Source organism: Aotus nancymaae, unplaced genomic scaffold, assembly GCF_030222135.1.
Source record: "Aotus nancymaae isolate 86718 unplaced genomic scaffold, 86718_ANA_hifiasm-v0.15.2.pri h1tg000028l, whole genome shotgun sequence".
In the NCBI taxonomy this organism is placed as follows: domain Eukaryota; kingdom Metazoa; phylum Chordata; class Mammalia; order Primates; family Aotidae; genus Aotus; species Aotus nancymaae.
This window is the reverse complement of record NW_026988441.1, coordinates 8,265,706-8,281,267: the sequence shown is the minus strand read 5'-3', so window position 1 is coordinate 8,281,267 and position 15,562 is coordinate 8,265,706. Positions and strand designations below refer to the sequence as shown.

General features: G+C 45.0%; 1 protein-coding gene across 1 annotated transcript in view; it reads left to right on the top strand.

Annotated features, from left to right (window-relative positions):
• The first annotated feature begins 287 nt into the window (after positions 1-287).
• ARHGAP35 (Rho GTPase activating protein 35) overlaps positions 288-15,562 on the top strand; it is a 137,644-nt gene continuing 122,369 nt past the window's right edge. The window contains exon 1 of the mRNA XM_021668552.2: positions 288-321. The gene's annotated coding sequence lies outside the window, so the exon portion shown is untranslated. The remainder of the gene's footprint in view (positions 322-15,562) is intronic.

The following is a 15,562-nucleotide window of genomic DNA, read 5'->3' as shown; positions in this document are numbered from 1 at the left end:
GAAGGAGGCGCCGCCGCCGCCATTGCGAGGGAGGGAGGGAGCGAGCGAGGCTGGTCCGCCCTCCCCCTGGTTCCCGCCCCTCCCCCCTTCCCCTCCCCGCCCCCCGCCCCGAGGGAGAGCCGCGGCGCGGCGGGAGGAGGAGGTGGAGGAGGCGGAGGAGGGAGCCCGCGAGGGAGGGTCCGCCCGGCCCCCCGCCGCCGGAGCCGCCGCCGCCGCCGTCTCGGCCGCTGCTGGACTAGGAGCAGGGGAACATGGCGCCGGGGCCCCCGTCGCCGCTGCCGGGATCCTTGAGGCCGGGGCCGCGCTGAGGGCGCCCAGCTGGTGAGTGCGCGAGCTCGCGGGCCCCGGGCGGCGAGGCCGGGCGCCGCCCCGCTGCGGGGTCCAGGGGGAGGCGGGGACGGCGGGGCCCGGAGCCCGCGAACAATGGAGGAGCTGGAGGGGGAGGGGAGGAGCGGCCCCCCAGTCCCCCGGGCCCCGCGGTCCCGGACGCTTCGCGCGTCGGCCCGGCCCGTGGGGCCCTCCTGCCCTTTGGACTTGCCCTTGCCCGCCTAGCCTTGCTGTCCCCGCCGCCGCCCCCACCCCCGACCCGTTGGGATCTCGGTGTCTGCCTCGCAGCCTCCCCGACTAAAGCCAACCGGCTCCCAATTCTGCGCCCCCCTTCCCTTTTCCGCCCCTCCGTGATGCCCTTCGCTCTTCCCGGGCTCTGCACTGGCACCCACCTTCTCACTGACCATTCTGCATCCCTTAATTGTGGCTCCCACTTTCGAGATCCTTGACCCTTCTGCTTCTTCTCGATTCTGTTCTCAACACCCTTCACATCTGTCCTCGGCCCCTTCTTTGACCTACCTGCTATGCTATTATTACTGTCTCAGAATCTGTTGTACCTTGGGAGCTGTCCCTTTAGGACCTGCGGTTCTAACCCTTTGGAGATCCATCGGAGACTACTGTTCGGCTAAGCACTGCTGCCCCAGGTCTTCCCCTTGGACTTAATCCCGTTCCCTCTTGGGCCCTACTGCTCCCATTTCTGTCTCTGCCCTCTCAGCGTGCTGCACCCCGGAATGCCCCTCGGCTGCCTTTCGGACCCTTCCGTGCCCCAGTTCATTCCCTGGATCCCCTCGGACTTGGCTGCACCGTGCTTGCCGCCTCCACTTCTCAGCTCTTGCTCCCGTTTGCCATTCAGACCCTTTCCTCTCTTCCAGACCTTTCTGCCTCTCAGCTCTGCCCCTTGCCGGACCTCAGATCTTGCTGCGTTCCCCTCGCCTGCTTGCTTTCTGACTTTGCCTTCCTGGGGAGCAGCCTCCTCGCCCTTCTCTAACTCTGCAGGTCTCCCATTTCTGCCATTCACTTAACTGATCTCTCCCTAACTCAGTCTGCCTTCAGTTTCAGCCCCAGTGTTCTCTCGGAGGTTTCCTCTCCTCCCCACCTCCTTTTTGGCACTCCTCTGAGCTACTGCATTCATTTTCTACTCATTTCTTTGGCCTGTCTCTCCTTCAGTTCTCTGCCTAAAAACTGCTTCCTGTCCCCTCTTTGCTCCAAGTCCTCTCCTCCCCGTTTTGGCCCTTAGACGTACCCTTTAATCTCACTGTACCCCTGTTAACTCTCCTTCCCGTTCTGCATCTCACAGACCTGCCTACCCACTCACCCCCATCCTTTTTGCACCTGCACTTTCTCCTCTTATTTGTTAAAAAATTCTGCTCCATCCTCTTTATTTAGTGTTTGCCTCCCCAGCTCTGCCCCTTTCGGAGCTGTCCACTTGCCCGCACATTTTTAGACCCGTTTTTCACTTCTGTATTGCCGTTCGATCTCGGAGCGGTCCTTTAAGACTGGCATTCTTGTCACCGTGCCCCCCCTCTGTTCCCTCCCGACTCTGAGTTTTCCACATGGCATTCTCTTCCCCCCACCATTTTGATTCAGCCCTCACCCTTCACTGTCTGCTTTATTTGCCCACCCCCCACTGCCCTGCCTCTTCTTGGAGTTCTTACTCTAATTCTGACATTAAGATGTCTTCTTAATCATCCTTTCCTATGTATCCCCCCTCTACCGCCCTTTTGGAGCTGCCTCAGCTCTGTGATAGATTCTCACTCCCCTTTGATGTCCCTTTTCCAATTCTGTTCCTCCTTGACTTGTTACCTTCCTCACCTTTTTTTTCTTTCCCCTTGTATCCTGCCAGGCTCCTCTTCCCGTGTAGCTCCTATCAGACCTGCTTCTCGCAGCTCACCACCCGGGGCCCACCCATTCCCCATTGAGCACTTCCCCTTTCAGGCTTGTCTTTCTCTGTTCTCCATCCCTCCGCTGCAGAGCCCAAGGGGCTAGATTGGGCCTTAGGTTCTCCAAGCTCTGAGACTGCAGATTCTCTCTCTGCACCCTAACCCTGAGGGTTCTATCCCCAGGGATCCTGGGAGATCTGGGTAAATAGGTGGGGGTTGGTTGATTGTTACTGCTCTCTGGAGTCTGGGAGTGTCTCCCCCATTTCTCCCACTTCTACCAAGGTTAGTAATGTGGAGGGAGGTAGCTCTCTTTCCATTGCCCCATTTTCCTTCCTCTGCTCTGTTTGCTCTCCCCCTTCCGTTCTCTGGGCTTTGCAGCTTTGTGTCCTTTGGAAAAGGGGAATGCAGCTGCTCACAGATCTTTCTTCTCTTTCTCACTTTCCCTCTTTCCTTCTCTGAGCCATTGCATCGAGTACCTTCTCTCCCCTTCCACCTCCAAGCCAGCACCCCTAGGAGTGTACTTTTTTATTTTTTATTTTTTCTTACCAGCTAACAAGTCATTTTGTTTTTCCTTTGCTGGGGAAATGCTAGTATGCCAGTTCTCAAATTCTCCAGATCCCGCCAGGGGCTATGGCCACACTTGGACCTAGGGGGAAGCCACTTGCCTTCCCTAATGGCCTCTGGTTTGCAGTGTGGCCTTGGGGGAGGGGATGGGAAGGTGGGCTTCTTTCTTTTCCACCTCTGCCCCTGGGAAGGCTCCAGCTTCCTGGTCTTCAAAATGGTGAGGGCTTGGGTTTGGAAAGCCCTTTGCGGTTGTTTGTTGAAAGAGAGAGTGCCAAGTGTCACTCAGATTTCTGCCCTCTGGGATTGCAGACACTCCCTGCCACAGGAGCTGTGTGCCTCTGGGCAGATCCGTGCTAGATTCTGGGGCTTATTGGTGTACAAGGGGTGTGTGGGTGGGCCCTGACATTCCTTAAGCTTTTTGAGTGACCTGATTTGGTAGAGTTAGAAAGGGGTGCCAGGAACTGGCGGATGTGATTGGATTTTTAGTCTTACTATCTGAGAAATTTGTCTTAGCTACTATTCCTGAGCTATTTTCTTTAGTGACTATATGGTTGGGCTGGGGTTTAGGAAGTTCATTCAGGTCACTCAAAAAAGCCCGGCTCATGTAGGAAGTTCATTCAGGGGTAGAGGTGGTTTTTACAGAAAATTCATCTAACCATTTTCTTCCTTAACTTGGGAGAGGGGATCTTTTGTATGTTCTAGGTTTATTTATTTTATTTCTTAAGTAAATCAAAAGCCTGATTTTTCCCCTGCCGTGGCCTGGGGCAATTGTGTATTAAAGTACCCATCCAGCTGTGAAGGAGCATTTACTGGAAGGACTTTCTTAACTGAGCTATGATCAAACTTTGTTTATTTTAGCACTTACTTAGAAATGATTCTGTGTGGACACATTTGAAATAAAAAGCATTCACTGTCATATACAGAGTTGGACCATTCACTCATCAGATGCTAGGGCATTTGTATATGAGACAGTGAAGAGGGCTGATAGTAGATCTCTGTGGCTCCTTGAACTTTTTAAAATGTTTCTGACAGAATCTGGTAATTTTAATGATCTGTGTATAGCATGGGCTTTCACCATTATTGACTTAAAGATTTTGGTTCATTTTCATTGGTGAATCTCTAGCCTTGTGTATCATGATTAATTCTCTGAATTTATCTTAGAGCTTGTGTTACCCATGTTGATATCAATAGTTGTTTTTTATTCTTAATGTGGAAGTGACGGATAATTAAGAATAAAAACAATGATGTATGCAGTACTGCTTAAATGTGGGTCCCGGAGTTTTAATATCATTGGCAGCATAAAAAGGTCCTACATGCCCAAAGCCTAAGTTTACATAATAGGGGAGAAAGGAGACAGAATAAAGAGCTGATTTTTCTACATAAACTGGTAACTGATGTTCTTAAAGACTGTCAGATTTCTCTGAGGTTAGCAGAGGCCCCAGCCCCAGCGTTGACATTTGCTTTCATGATGGATTGGATGCTGCAGAAGTGTGAGGTGGTATCCTTGGCCTTCTGGCACAGTTAATGTGCCATTTGGAGTGGGGGGCTGGAGCAGGAGATGGCGGTAGACAACTGCTTTCAACGTAGTAACATGTTTTCAAGGGCTCTTGCTCTGCCTAGAAAATCTTTGTAAAGACTTTTAGAAACTGATCTGATCAAAGTTCCTCACTTCCATCATCTTGTTTTCAACTAACCTTTTTTTGGCCATGTCTTCCCCCCCACCCCCCGCCCTTTTATTTGCCCCCCATTTTCCTTGGCATGATGAAGGTCGACGCATTTAGGACAATGACAAATCAGAAAATATTCATTCTTCTTAATCCAGATAAGAAGTTGGAAGAAGTTGTCTATGTGCAGATTCATGGGCAGATCCATGGACCCGATGGTGACTTTTGGCAAAGGACACAGCCTGGCAGGGGGTGAGGGCTGCACAGGTGACAGTACACTATAGCCTAATAGATGTTTGGTGAGTCTGCATGTGAGGAGGTGATGCGGCAGGTCACTATAGCTGGAGATTGAAAAGGTGGGAGTGGTGATTCTTCTCCATCTAGTCTGGTCTGCTTCCCATCTTTGGTCCACTGTGGTCTCCTGAGAGACCCCATCAGGGTCTTCCTGTAATCAGCTATGACTATTGTCAGTCACCACCTGGCAGTCTAAACAGTGTCTTGATTTACACAGTCATCGTGGCTTTTTTGTTTTTTTGAGATGGAGTTTCTCTCTCGTTGCCCAGGTTGGAGTGCAGTGGCGTGATCTCAACCTCCGCCTCCCAGGTTCAAGCAATTCTCCCTCAGTCTCCTGAGTACCTGGGATTACAGGCATGTGTCACCACTCCAACCTAATTTTTGTATTTTTAATAGAGATGTGGTTTCACAATGTTGGCCAGGCTGGTCTTGAACTCCTGATCTCAAGTGATCCACCCGCCTCTGCCTCCCAAAGTGCTGAGCTTACAGGTGTGAACCACTGTGCCTGGCCTGTTTTTCACTTTTTAAAAAATTTTCTTATTATTTGTCACAGCAGTATCCATGTAGTCCACTTGGTAAAATTTCTTTTTCATGATATATGAAATAGGTTATATTGAGATTCTTTGTGTGAAGAGAGAAGGTGACTAGCAGAAGTACCTCCTTTGATGCCTTGGTTCATTGGAACTCAGTGTGAAAATCAGTGCCTAGTCCAGCCTCCTCATTTACAGATGGAGAAATGGAAGGCTGGTGTAGGGCATTGTGACAGGCTTCCTGCCACAGCAAAGTGCTAGACTTATATAAGGGCAGGGACCTGCCTTCTGATCTAGCCCTTGTTCTAATTAGTTGGAATCTTGAACAAATTGCTTTAACTCTCTGGACTTGATCTTCCTACTCTGAAGTCTGATGTGCTGTCCAGGTCTGATTGTAGATGCTTGTTGTTCTGAGTCACTTACCAAGTTAGAGCTGGGGCTTAGGACTAAACTTCTGTTGCTGCTGCTCTTTGATTTCCTCCCTCACCTGCCAACCCCTGACTGCCTGTCATCAAGTCCTGTAACCCAGAGTCTGGGTAGGGGGCTCTTTCCCTGGGAGATGCAGTAATATGAACTGAATTACCCTTGTTGTATACTTTTTCAGATATAAAATAAACACTACCTGTTTTTCAAGCATTCACATGGAAATTACTTTATAATTTAGGGGGATGGGGTTATCCAGATTATATTAGCTGCATGGCTAAAACCATATGCCTCTTTTAAAAACAATATGGAATTTTTCAAGCTGAGTCATTGTTGACCTAGGCTTTCAAATAGCAATGGTCTGAATAGCACTTGTATTGCTGGTATTAAGAAATGCAAACAAATAATTCATGTTCATCTTCCCGAAAGTTTATTTCTATTTAACTTTTCATACAACGCTTTATCAGGCTTCATCTTTGAAGAATTCTTGAAGATAACTTTTGGCATCTGTCAATCCAATTTTCATTTATTTGCTTCCCTGCTATAGATAAATCCTATGAAGTTGATATTTTAGCAGAGAACCAGATACTTTCAGCCATGAAGCAGCATTACAGGAAAGTAAGATTTATTTCAGTTGAAAATAGCCAGACTATCTCTCTCATCTTCCTTTATTGAAACGAACATTTTCTTTTTATGCACTTTGCAGCAGTTGTCACTGTTGTATTCTATATCTGTAGGTATTTCCTGCCTCTTTTGCTCTCCTAATATCTCTGCATTCTTACTTGGAAGATGTCCTTGTCCTGGCCGCTGTGGTAAATTAGTGATTGAATTTGAACAGTTGAGAGGCAGCTTCCTGTGATGTAAAGAACATTGAAGAAACCTGGGTCCTAGCCCTAGCCCTGCCATTTACTAGCTGTGTGACTAGCCAAATCATTTTCATTTCTCTGGACTGCAGTTCCTTCATTTGAAAAATGAAGGGAGTATACTGGTTGGTTCCCATTCGGCCTTATTTTGAGGCTAATACTTGATTGTCATCTCTCTCTAGATAGTAAACTCCTGAGGATGACGAGTCTCTCATACTATCTTTGATTTCCCACCACACCTAGCAAAGTACCTTGTACTTGGTAGGCCCCCGTTATATTCATGTTGATAGAAGATAAGCAGGTGCCAAAGTCTTTTTTTTTTCTTTTTGACATCTGTGTACCAACTGTAATGACCATTTGCAGGCTTTAAACGCTTAGAGGGCATGCTTTCCTGGTCAGCCTTTTTTTAAAATTTATTTATTTATTTATTTATTTATTTATTTTTCCCCAAGACAGAGTCTGGCTCTGTCACCCAGGCTGGAGTACAGTGGTGCAATCTCATCTCACTGCAACCTACACCTCCTGGGTTCTAGCAATTCTCGTGCCTCAGCCTCCTGAGTAGCTGGGATTACAGGCACATGCCCACCATGCCCATCTAATTTTTATATTTTTAGTAGAGACAGGGTTTCGCCATGTTGGCCAGGCTGGTCTTGAACTCCTGACCTCAGGTGATCCACCTGCCTTGGCCTCCCAAAGTGCTAGGATTGCAGGCGTAAGCCACCACACCTGGGCCTGGTCAGCCTTTAATCTGCATACTTCTTGATTATGATGACACAGTTAATAAGTAGTAAGGCAGTGTTATGAATCCAGATCTGTCCGATTTCAAAATTTGTGTTTAATTGGCTGCATTGCCTCTCTCAGTATAAGAATAAGCATAGTTCATCACCTTAAGGAATTTCTAGTCAGTTGTAAACAATTAACTGTATAGGGTGAAGGGGGAAGTACATGTTGAATAGACTATTCTGATGAATGTCTGGCTTCTTGGGACACAGTCCTGTATTAATAGTCTTGAAGATTTTCATACTCAGAGATTTGAGCACAGTAGGTTCCATATCACAGTATTTTGAAAAGAATCTATGCCACAAGTACTGGCTTGCCTTTTAGCCAGCATTTTGGAAAAGTTAAGCATTTTATTTCTGACCTGGATTCAAACACAGGTGTAACAAAACTAGGTGTAAGTAAACTAGTCTAACAGGAAGAAGATAGAGATGTTTGGTCATGTAATGACTCCTTAAATCTACATTTTTTTCAGCAAGTAGAAAAGTATTTGGGTAGCTACAAATTGAGAGATTTTCTTTAGGCAACTAAAAATATATAGATAGAATATATACAACTACAATTTGTCAGTTTACAATTTAATTTTTTAAAAAAATATACAGATAGAAATACATTTTTCCTCTTGAGTTATTTATGTGGCGCTCACTATGATACTTTTTTTTTTTTTTTTTTGAGATGTAGTCTTGCTGTGTCACTCAGGCTGGAGTGCAGTGGCGCAATCTCAGCTCACTGCAACCTCCATCTCCCAGGTTTAAGTGATTCTCTTGCCTCAGCCTCCCAAGTAGCTGGGATTACAGGCACCACCACCACACCTGGCTAGTTTTTTGTATTTTTAGTAGAGATGGAGTTTCACCATGTTGGCCAGGCTGATCTCAAACTCCCGACCTCATGTGATCCACCCACCTTGGCCTCCCAAAGTGCTGGGATTACAGGTGTGACCACCATGCTGGCCATGATACTTTATTTTAGTAACTTTTTGCATTAAAAAAAAAAGTTAGTGTAAAAGTATGCTGGTTAGTTACATCTAATAGACTCCTGAGGTATATATATATATCCTTGGCCAGGAATGGTGGCTCATGCCTTGTAATCTTTGGGAGGCCAAGGTGGACAGATCATCTAAACAACTAACCCCCAGACGTTAAGGCTCCAGTGAGCCATGATTGCGCCGCTGCAGTCCTGCCTGGGTGATGGAGTAAGACCTTGTCTCAAAAAAAAAAAAAAATTATATATACGTGTGTGTATATATGTGTGTACATCTATATATATATTTGCATTGTGTGTGTGTGTGTGTGTGTGTGTGTATAATTTCATTGTACTTATTCCCCATTTTCATTTAAAAGAAAGGTCAAAATTGTGACTTTATCTTTTGCAGCCTGCACTACTTAGCAATGAGACAAAGGAAAATGATTACCATTAATTGCTATGGGCAATTAAAAAGAGTTCTTTGTTCAGTAACAAATTGATTGTGTACAAATGAAAGTCAGCACTGCATTAATACAAGATTATTAGATTCTTGAAATCTGCATCTTCTGCTAGAGTAGCTTTCACTTCAAGGGAATTATTTCACTGGGAATAGCATACCTAAATGATTGGTGATAAAATGTATCACTAGGTCCTTATTTTTCAAAAATGCCTGTTAACTTTGTAGGTTAGAGGCTGGTGGACGCTGCTTTCATGTAACCTTTTTAATGGCCTGAAATCACTGTGTAGTTTTTTTAATGCTGCCAGCATAGAAGAAATTTATTCCTTTGATTGGTCAGTCAGTTGAGGAATGTAGATAAAATCTTTGATAAATGAGGAAAAAAAGACTCCTGACTGCTGTGAAGTGGGTCTTGGCTGTTGGCACGTACCTAGTAGTAGTCACTCAATAACCACAAAGGCTTAAAAAATAGCAGCATTAGCTAAAGCAGTTGTGATTTGGTCTTATGTATATACAAGGTGTATATATTTTCTTCCGTACAAATCCTCTTTTAAGTTTTTTCTTAGAAAATCAAGGTATAGGGCCGGGCGCAGTGGCTCACGCCTGTAATCCCAGCACTTTGGGAGGCCAAGGCGGATGGATCACGAGGTCAAGAGATCGAGACCATCCTGGTCAACATGGTGAAACCCCGTCTCCACTAAAAATACAAAAAATTAGCGGGCATGGTGGCGCGTGCCTGTAATCCCAGCTACTCAGGAGGCTGAGGCAGGAGAATTGCCTGAACCCAGAAGGCGGAGGTTGTGGTGAGCCGAGATCACGCCATTGCACTCCAGCCTGGGTAACAAGAGCGAAACTCCGTCTCAAAAAAAAAAAAAAAAAAATTAAGGTATAATCTACATGTAGAAAAGTACATAAATCTTAATGTACATTTCTAAATTTTTTGCACGTTGTTCAGCCCCTTTTTCATGTGAAGGGGCATAATTCCCTTTCCTACGTAGTTCTTACTGTACTGAAAATTATTTGAGAGTCTCTATATACGGCACTTCAATTATTACTTTATGTTTAATATATAAATGTGAACATGCAGGGTATTTCTTTTTTTTTCTTTGAGATGGAGTCTCACTCTGTCGCCCAGGCTGGTATGCAGTGGTGCAATCTCGGCTCACTGCAACCTCCACCTCCTGGGTTCAAGTGATTCTCCCACCTCAGGCTCCCGAGTAGGGGGGATTACGGGCGCCCGCCACCATAACCGGCTATTTTTGTATTTTTAGTAGAGACAGAGTTTCACTATGTTGGATCAGGCTGGTCTCAAACTCCTGGCCTCAGGTGATCCACCCACCTTGGCCTCCCAAAATGTTGGGATTACAGGTGTGAGACACCAAGCCCAGCCCATCTAGGATATTTCCAACTTTACCTGTCTGGGCAAGGTCACATACCTGATAAAGAATGGGATAACAGTGATTTCATTGTATAAATTATCACAAGTGTGATAGCATTCTTTTAACAACAGATCTTTTCTACTTGTTTTGTAATTCCAGATTATTTTGGTCTCTGTTTGCTGGAAATTAAAAAAACATAGTGGTCACTGTTGGTGAGAGTGAAATGGGACTGGTATTGAAACTGCCATCAGGCCGGTAAACTGGTGTGAACTTTCTGGAAAGTAGTTTGGCAGTGTTTTGTTTGCTTGTTTTTTGAGATGGAGTCTCACTTGGTCACCCAGGCTGAAGTGTAGTGACATGATCTCAGCTCACTGCAACCTCTGCCTCCCAGGTTCAAGCAATTCTGCCTCAGCCTCCCGAGTAGCTGGGATTACTAATGCGTGCCACCATGCCCAGCTAATTTTTGTATTTTTAGTAGAGATGTGGTTTCAATATGTTGGCCAGGCTGGTCTCGAACTACTCACCACATGTGATCCACCTGCCTTGGCCTCCCAAAGTGCTGAGATTACTCGCGTGAGCCACTATACCTGCCCAGCAATGTTTTAAGACACATAGAACCCTTGATCTACTTATAAGAATCTATGGTGGCTGGGGGCTGTGGCTCATTCCTGTAATCCCAGCCCTTTGAGAGGCCTAGGTGGGTGGATCACCTGAGGTCAGTTGTTCGAGATCAGCCTGGCCAACATGATGAAACTACGCCTCTACCAAAAATAGAAAAATTAGCCGGGTGTGGTGGCTGGTGCCTGTAATCCCAGTTACCTGAGAGGCTGAGGCAGGACAATCACTTGAACCCGGAAGGCGGAGGTTGTAGTGAGAGATCTGATCATGCCACTACATTCCAGTCTGGGCAACAGAGTAAGACTCTGTCTCAAAAAAAATAAAAATAAAAAGAATCTATAGGGACCCAGAAATAGAGATGGAGGGCCGCTTATAAATTAAAGAAAAAAAAGCGAAACAATCTAAATGTTTTTACCTTAGGGGAATGGTTTGCTTTATGTAAAGGTTATGGAGCCATTTAAAAAAGTATGTTTTTGAGAATGCTTGACATGGGAAAGTGCACACGAAATAAATATGGGAAAAAGTAGGATGTAGAACTATAAACAGCATAAGGCCAGTTATTTTAAAATATATGTGCAAAAGTGGAAGAAATATGCTGAAGTGTTGTTACTTAACTCTGTGTTGTAGGATTATGGGTGATTATAACTTTTTTGAATTTTCCCAAGCTTTTTACAATGATCTTACTATTTCTGATTCAGGGGAAGAAAAGATTAAACAAGATTTTTTTTCATAGTGTGGTATAAACAAATGAAGGAAAAATTGAGCCGAAAAGCAAGAAATTAGTCATGGTAACATCTGTTGGATTCTAGTACCTTTGAAGGTAAGGCATTCACCCTTTCTTAGAGAGCAATCAAATTAATTACTAATAATATTACCAAGTACTAACAGTGATCAGTTTGTTACATACCAGAAGACTACAAAATGTTACCTTATACTGTCCTCAAAATAACCCTCTGGGGTAGTTGGTATCTTACCTTCTAGATGCAGAACTGAGGTTCCAGAGAGGGGACTTGACCGAGGCCACATGGCTTGTCGATATCCAAAGCAGTCTGGCCTGGAGTCTCTGCTCTCTACTGCCTTCTCTGGCTGACTTTACACTTTCCAGAACGCTTTCCCACAGTGTGATCTCAGCCCAGAGATGAAGAGAATTCAAGTCTACTGCATGGTCAGTAGATAGAGCTGAACCCACGGTTCTCTGTGAACAAAGTTCCCCACTAGCCCCTGAGGTGTGCTTGTTTTAAGAGAAAGGAGTGGGCCGGGCACGGTGGCTCACACCTGTTGTGGAGCTGAGGTCGGCGGATCATTTGAGGTGAGGAGTTCAAAACTAGCCTAGCCAACATGGTGAAACCCTGTCTCTACTAAAAATACAAAAAAAAAAAAAAAAAAAGCCAGGCGTGGTGGCAGGTGCCTGTAATCCCAGCTACTTGGGAGGCTAAAGCAGGAGAATTGCTTGAACCTGGGATGCAGAAATTGCATTGAGCTGAGATTGCGCCACTGCACTCCAGCCTGGGCAACACAGCAAGACTCCATCTCAAAAAAAAAAAAAAGAGAAAGAGAAAGGATCCTTTGGTCAAAGTCAGGAATGGCTATGAAATTGGTTATGTGTTCCCTCTTATGGGCCAAAAACATTTTAATAAGGTTAAAATTTATTTAATATTTAAACTATTAAATTTTGTTCCCAAACTTCTATTTTGAAGTCCTGTTTTGAATTAGTTTTATTTAAACATTTAAATAATTTAGCAGTAAGTCTAGTAAGCAGAAGAGAGAAGAAACTAAATCTTTGTAGTTCCAGAGGATGGAGGGAGACATCTGGGTGTCTACGAGGTTTAGAGTGCACAAAATATGCCTCCTCCTCCTCAGGACTTGTATGCCGTTTATAAAACAAAAGCAGTTCTTCCCTTACAGGTAACACAAGGAACACTCTGTTTCTTTAGCAGAAAGTAAAAAATTTAGAAGGCCAGTGGCCTGATTATTTTTCCTTGATCTTATCTTAAAGAATTATGTGTGACTAAGCATTTCAGTGCAAGAATGCATTGACTAGGAAGACAGATTTCATCTTATTATGAGAAGAACTTTTAAAGAAAGCAATCCAAGCTCGTGTTTTGTCTTTTTTTGTGTTTGTTTGTTTTGAGTTGGAGTCTCACTCTGTCGCCCAGGCTAGAGTGCAGTGGCACGATCTCAGCTCACCACAACCTCCGCCTCCCGGGTTCAAGCGATTCTCCTGCCTCAGCCTCCTGAGTAGCTGGGATTACAGGTGCCTGCCACCATGCCTATCTAATTTTTGTATTTTTAGTAGAGATGGGGTTTCACTGTATTGGCCAGGCTGGTCTTGAACTCCTGACCTCATGATCCGCCTGCCTTGTATCCCAAAGTGCTGGGATACAGTTGTGAGCCACCACTCTCGGCCCTTTTGTCTTGAATATGCAATGATTTTCAAGTTTACCCCATTTGGTTTTGTTGTTATTTAACAAGATGTCTACACATATATCTATTAAATATTTGCTTGCTGATCATTCTTTCTATTTTTGGGGAGAGTAACAGACCTTCACTGCAAGGAGGTTGACGTTCAGGCATCAGGAAGAAATTGCAAAATAAAGCGCTTTGGATGCTCTGTGAAATTTTTGTCTTTTCTTCCTCCATTTGTTTTGTGACATCACCTAGAACATGACCTGACAGGTCAATATGAGCTCAATCTTGGTTGAATAAAAGTATGAGTTTCTGAATGAGACAGCCCTAGAAAAGATGAAGTCTCTCATCTTTCAGTCTTTAGATTCTTGGGATTCCTCATGCTGTGTAGAGGAAAGAAACTTTTCTGTTGTTAGTTTTCATTTGCATCTTACCAACTTTGTGACTTAGGATGAGTCATTTATTCTTATTTTGAGTTATTTTGTCTATAAAATGGGCTTAAATACCCTTTCTGCTTGCCACAGTCCTTATTTTTATTTTTTGAGAACTAACTGCCAAGGGTTAACATAGCTTTAAAGTTGGTAACCTTTTAGTTTGCTGGGAGAATGAAAGAGAACAATTAGGTAATTAAAATGTTTAGGTAAGCAAGCATGTTTGAGGGCTGCACAGGCGGCATGATGAAATTTTGGATCAGTGGAGCAGCACATGCTATCGATTTGTTATCTCTTGGTCTTTGTAAAACTTGTAATTTGCCCCTAGGTAGCACATAGTTTGAAGGTCTTATCAGAAAGTGTCTCGTACAGGTAAATGTTAGCACCAGGTCATAAGGCTAAATAGCAGGTCGTAGGCTAAATAGCAGTTGTCCACATTTGTTGAGGTACTCTTTTTTTCTCATCACGATACATGGCCTGGGTCCCAGTCCCACCTCTTACCTGCTCTACACCCTCTGACAAGGCCCTTTAAACTCTTGGTGCCTTAGGCACCTTGTCTGTTAAAAAGGAGAATATAGTAGTTTTTACCCGCAGGGTCACTGTGCTAGTTAATATGCTTAGTATATGTCATTATTAGTGCCCTGCTATCTGGACCTGACTTTTTAAAACTTTTTTTATTTTTGAGACAGGGTCTCACCCACGGTCCATGGAGTGCAGTGGCACGATCACACCTTACTGTAACCTTACCTCACAGGCTTAAACAGTCATCTTGCCTCAGCTTCTGAGTAGTTAGCTGGGACCACAGGTGTACATGTGCCACCATGCTTAGCTGATTTTAAAAATTTTTTAATTTTTTGTAGAGACAGGACTTGCTGTGTTGCCATGCTGGTCTTGAACTCCTAGACTCAAGCCTCCCTTTTCAGCCTCCAAAAGCACTGGAATTACAGGTATGAGCAGCTGCACCTGGCCAGATTTGGCTTTAATAGACCAGCTAAACATAACTCAGAGATGGTGTGGGATTAGTTCCAGACTACTGCAATAAAGCAGATAAGGCAATAAGCCAGTCACACAAATTTTTTGGTTTCCCAGTGCATATAAAAGCTACGTTTTGGCCGGGCTCAGTGACTCATGCCTGTAATCCCAGCACTTTGAGAGGCCGAGATGGGCAGATCATGAGGTCAAGAGATTGAGACCATCCTAGCCAACATGGTGAAACCCTGTCTCTACTAAAAATACAAAAATTAGCTGGGCATGGTGGCACATGGCTGTTGTCCCAGCTACTCAGGACACTGAGACAGGAGAATCACTTAAACCTGAGAGGCGGAGGTTGCCGTGAGCTGAGATCACACCACTGCACTCCAGTGGCAATAGAGCGAGACGCCATCTCAAAAACAAACAAACAAAAATTAGCCAGACTTGATGGCACATGCCTGTAATCCCAGTTGCTCAGGAGGCTGAGGCAGGAGAATCGCTTGAACCCGGGAGGCAGAGGTTGCGGTGAGCCGTGCACTCCAGCCTGGTCAACAAGAAGGAAACTTTTTCTGTTTTCACAGAGCTGGAGTTTCGCTATGCTGGCCAGGGTGGTCTCACACTCCTAGCCAAGTGATCCGCCCACCTCAGCCTCCCAAAGTGCTGGGTTTATAGGCGTGAGCCACCATGCCCAGTTCCCCCACTCCTTTTTTTTTTTTTTTTTGAGAGGAGGTCTTCTTTATTCTGTCACCCAGCCTGGAGTGCAGTGGTGTGGTCATGGCTCACTGAAGCCTCAGCCTCCTGGGCTCAGGTGGTTCTCTGGCCTCAGCCTCCTGTAAAAATATGTTCTTGCTTAAAAAATGCTAGTGATCATCTGAGCCTTCGGTGAGTCATAACCTTTTGCTGGTGGATGATCCTGCCTTGATGCTGATGGTTTCGGACTCATCAGGGTGGTGGTTTCTGAAGGTTGGGCTGGCTGTGGCAATTTGTTAAGACAACAACGAAGTTTGCCACATT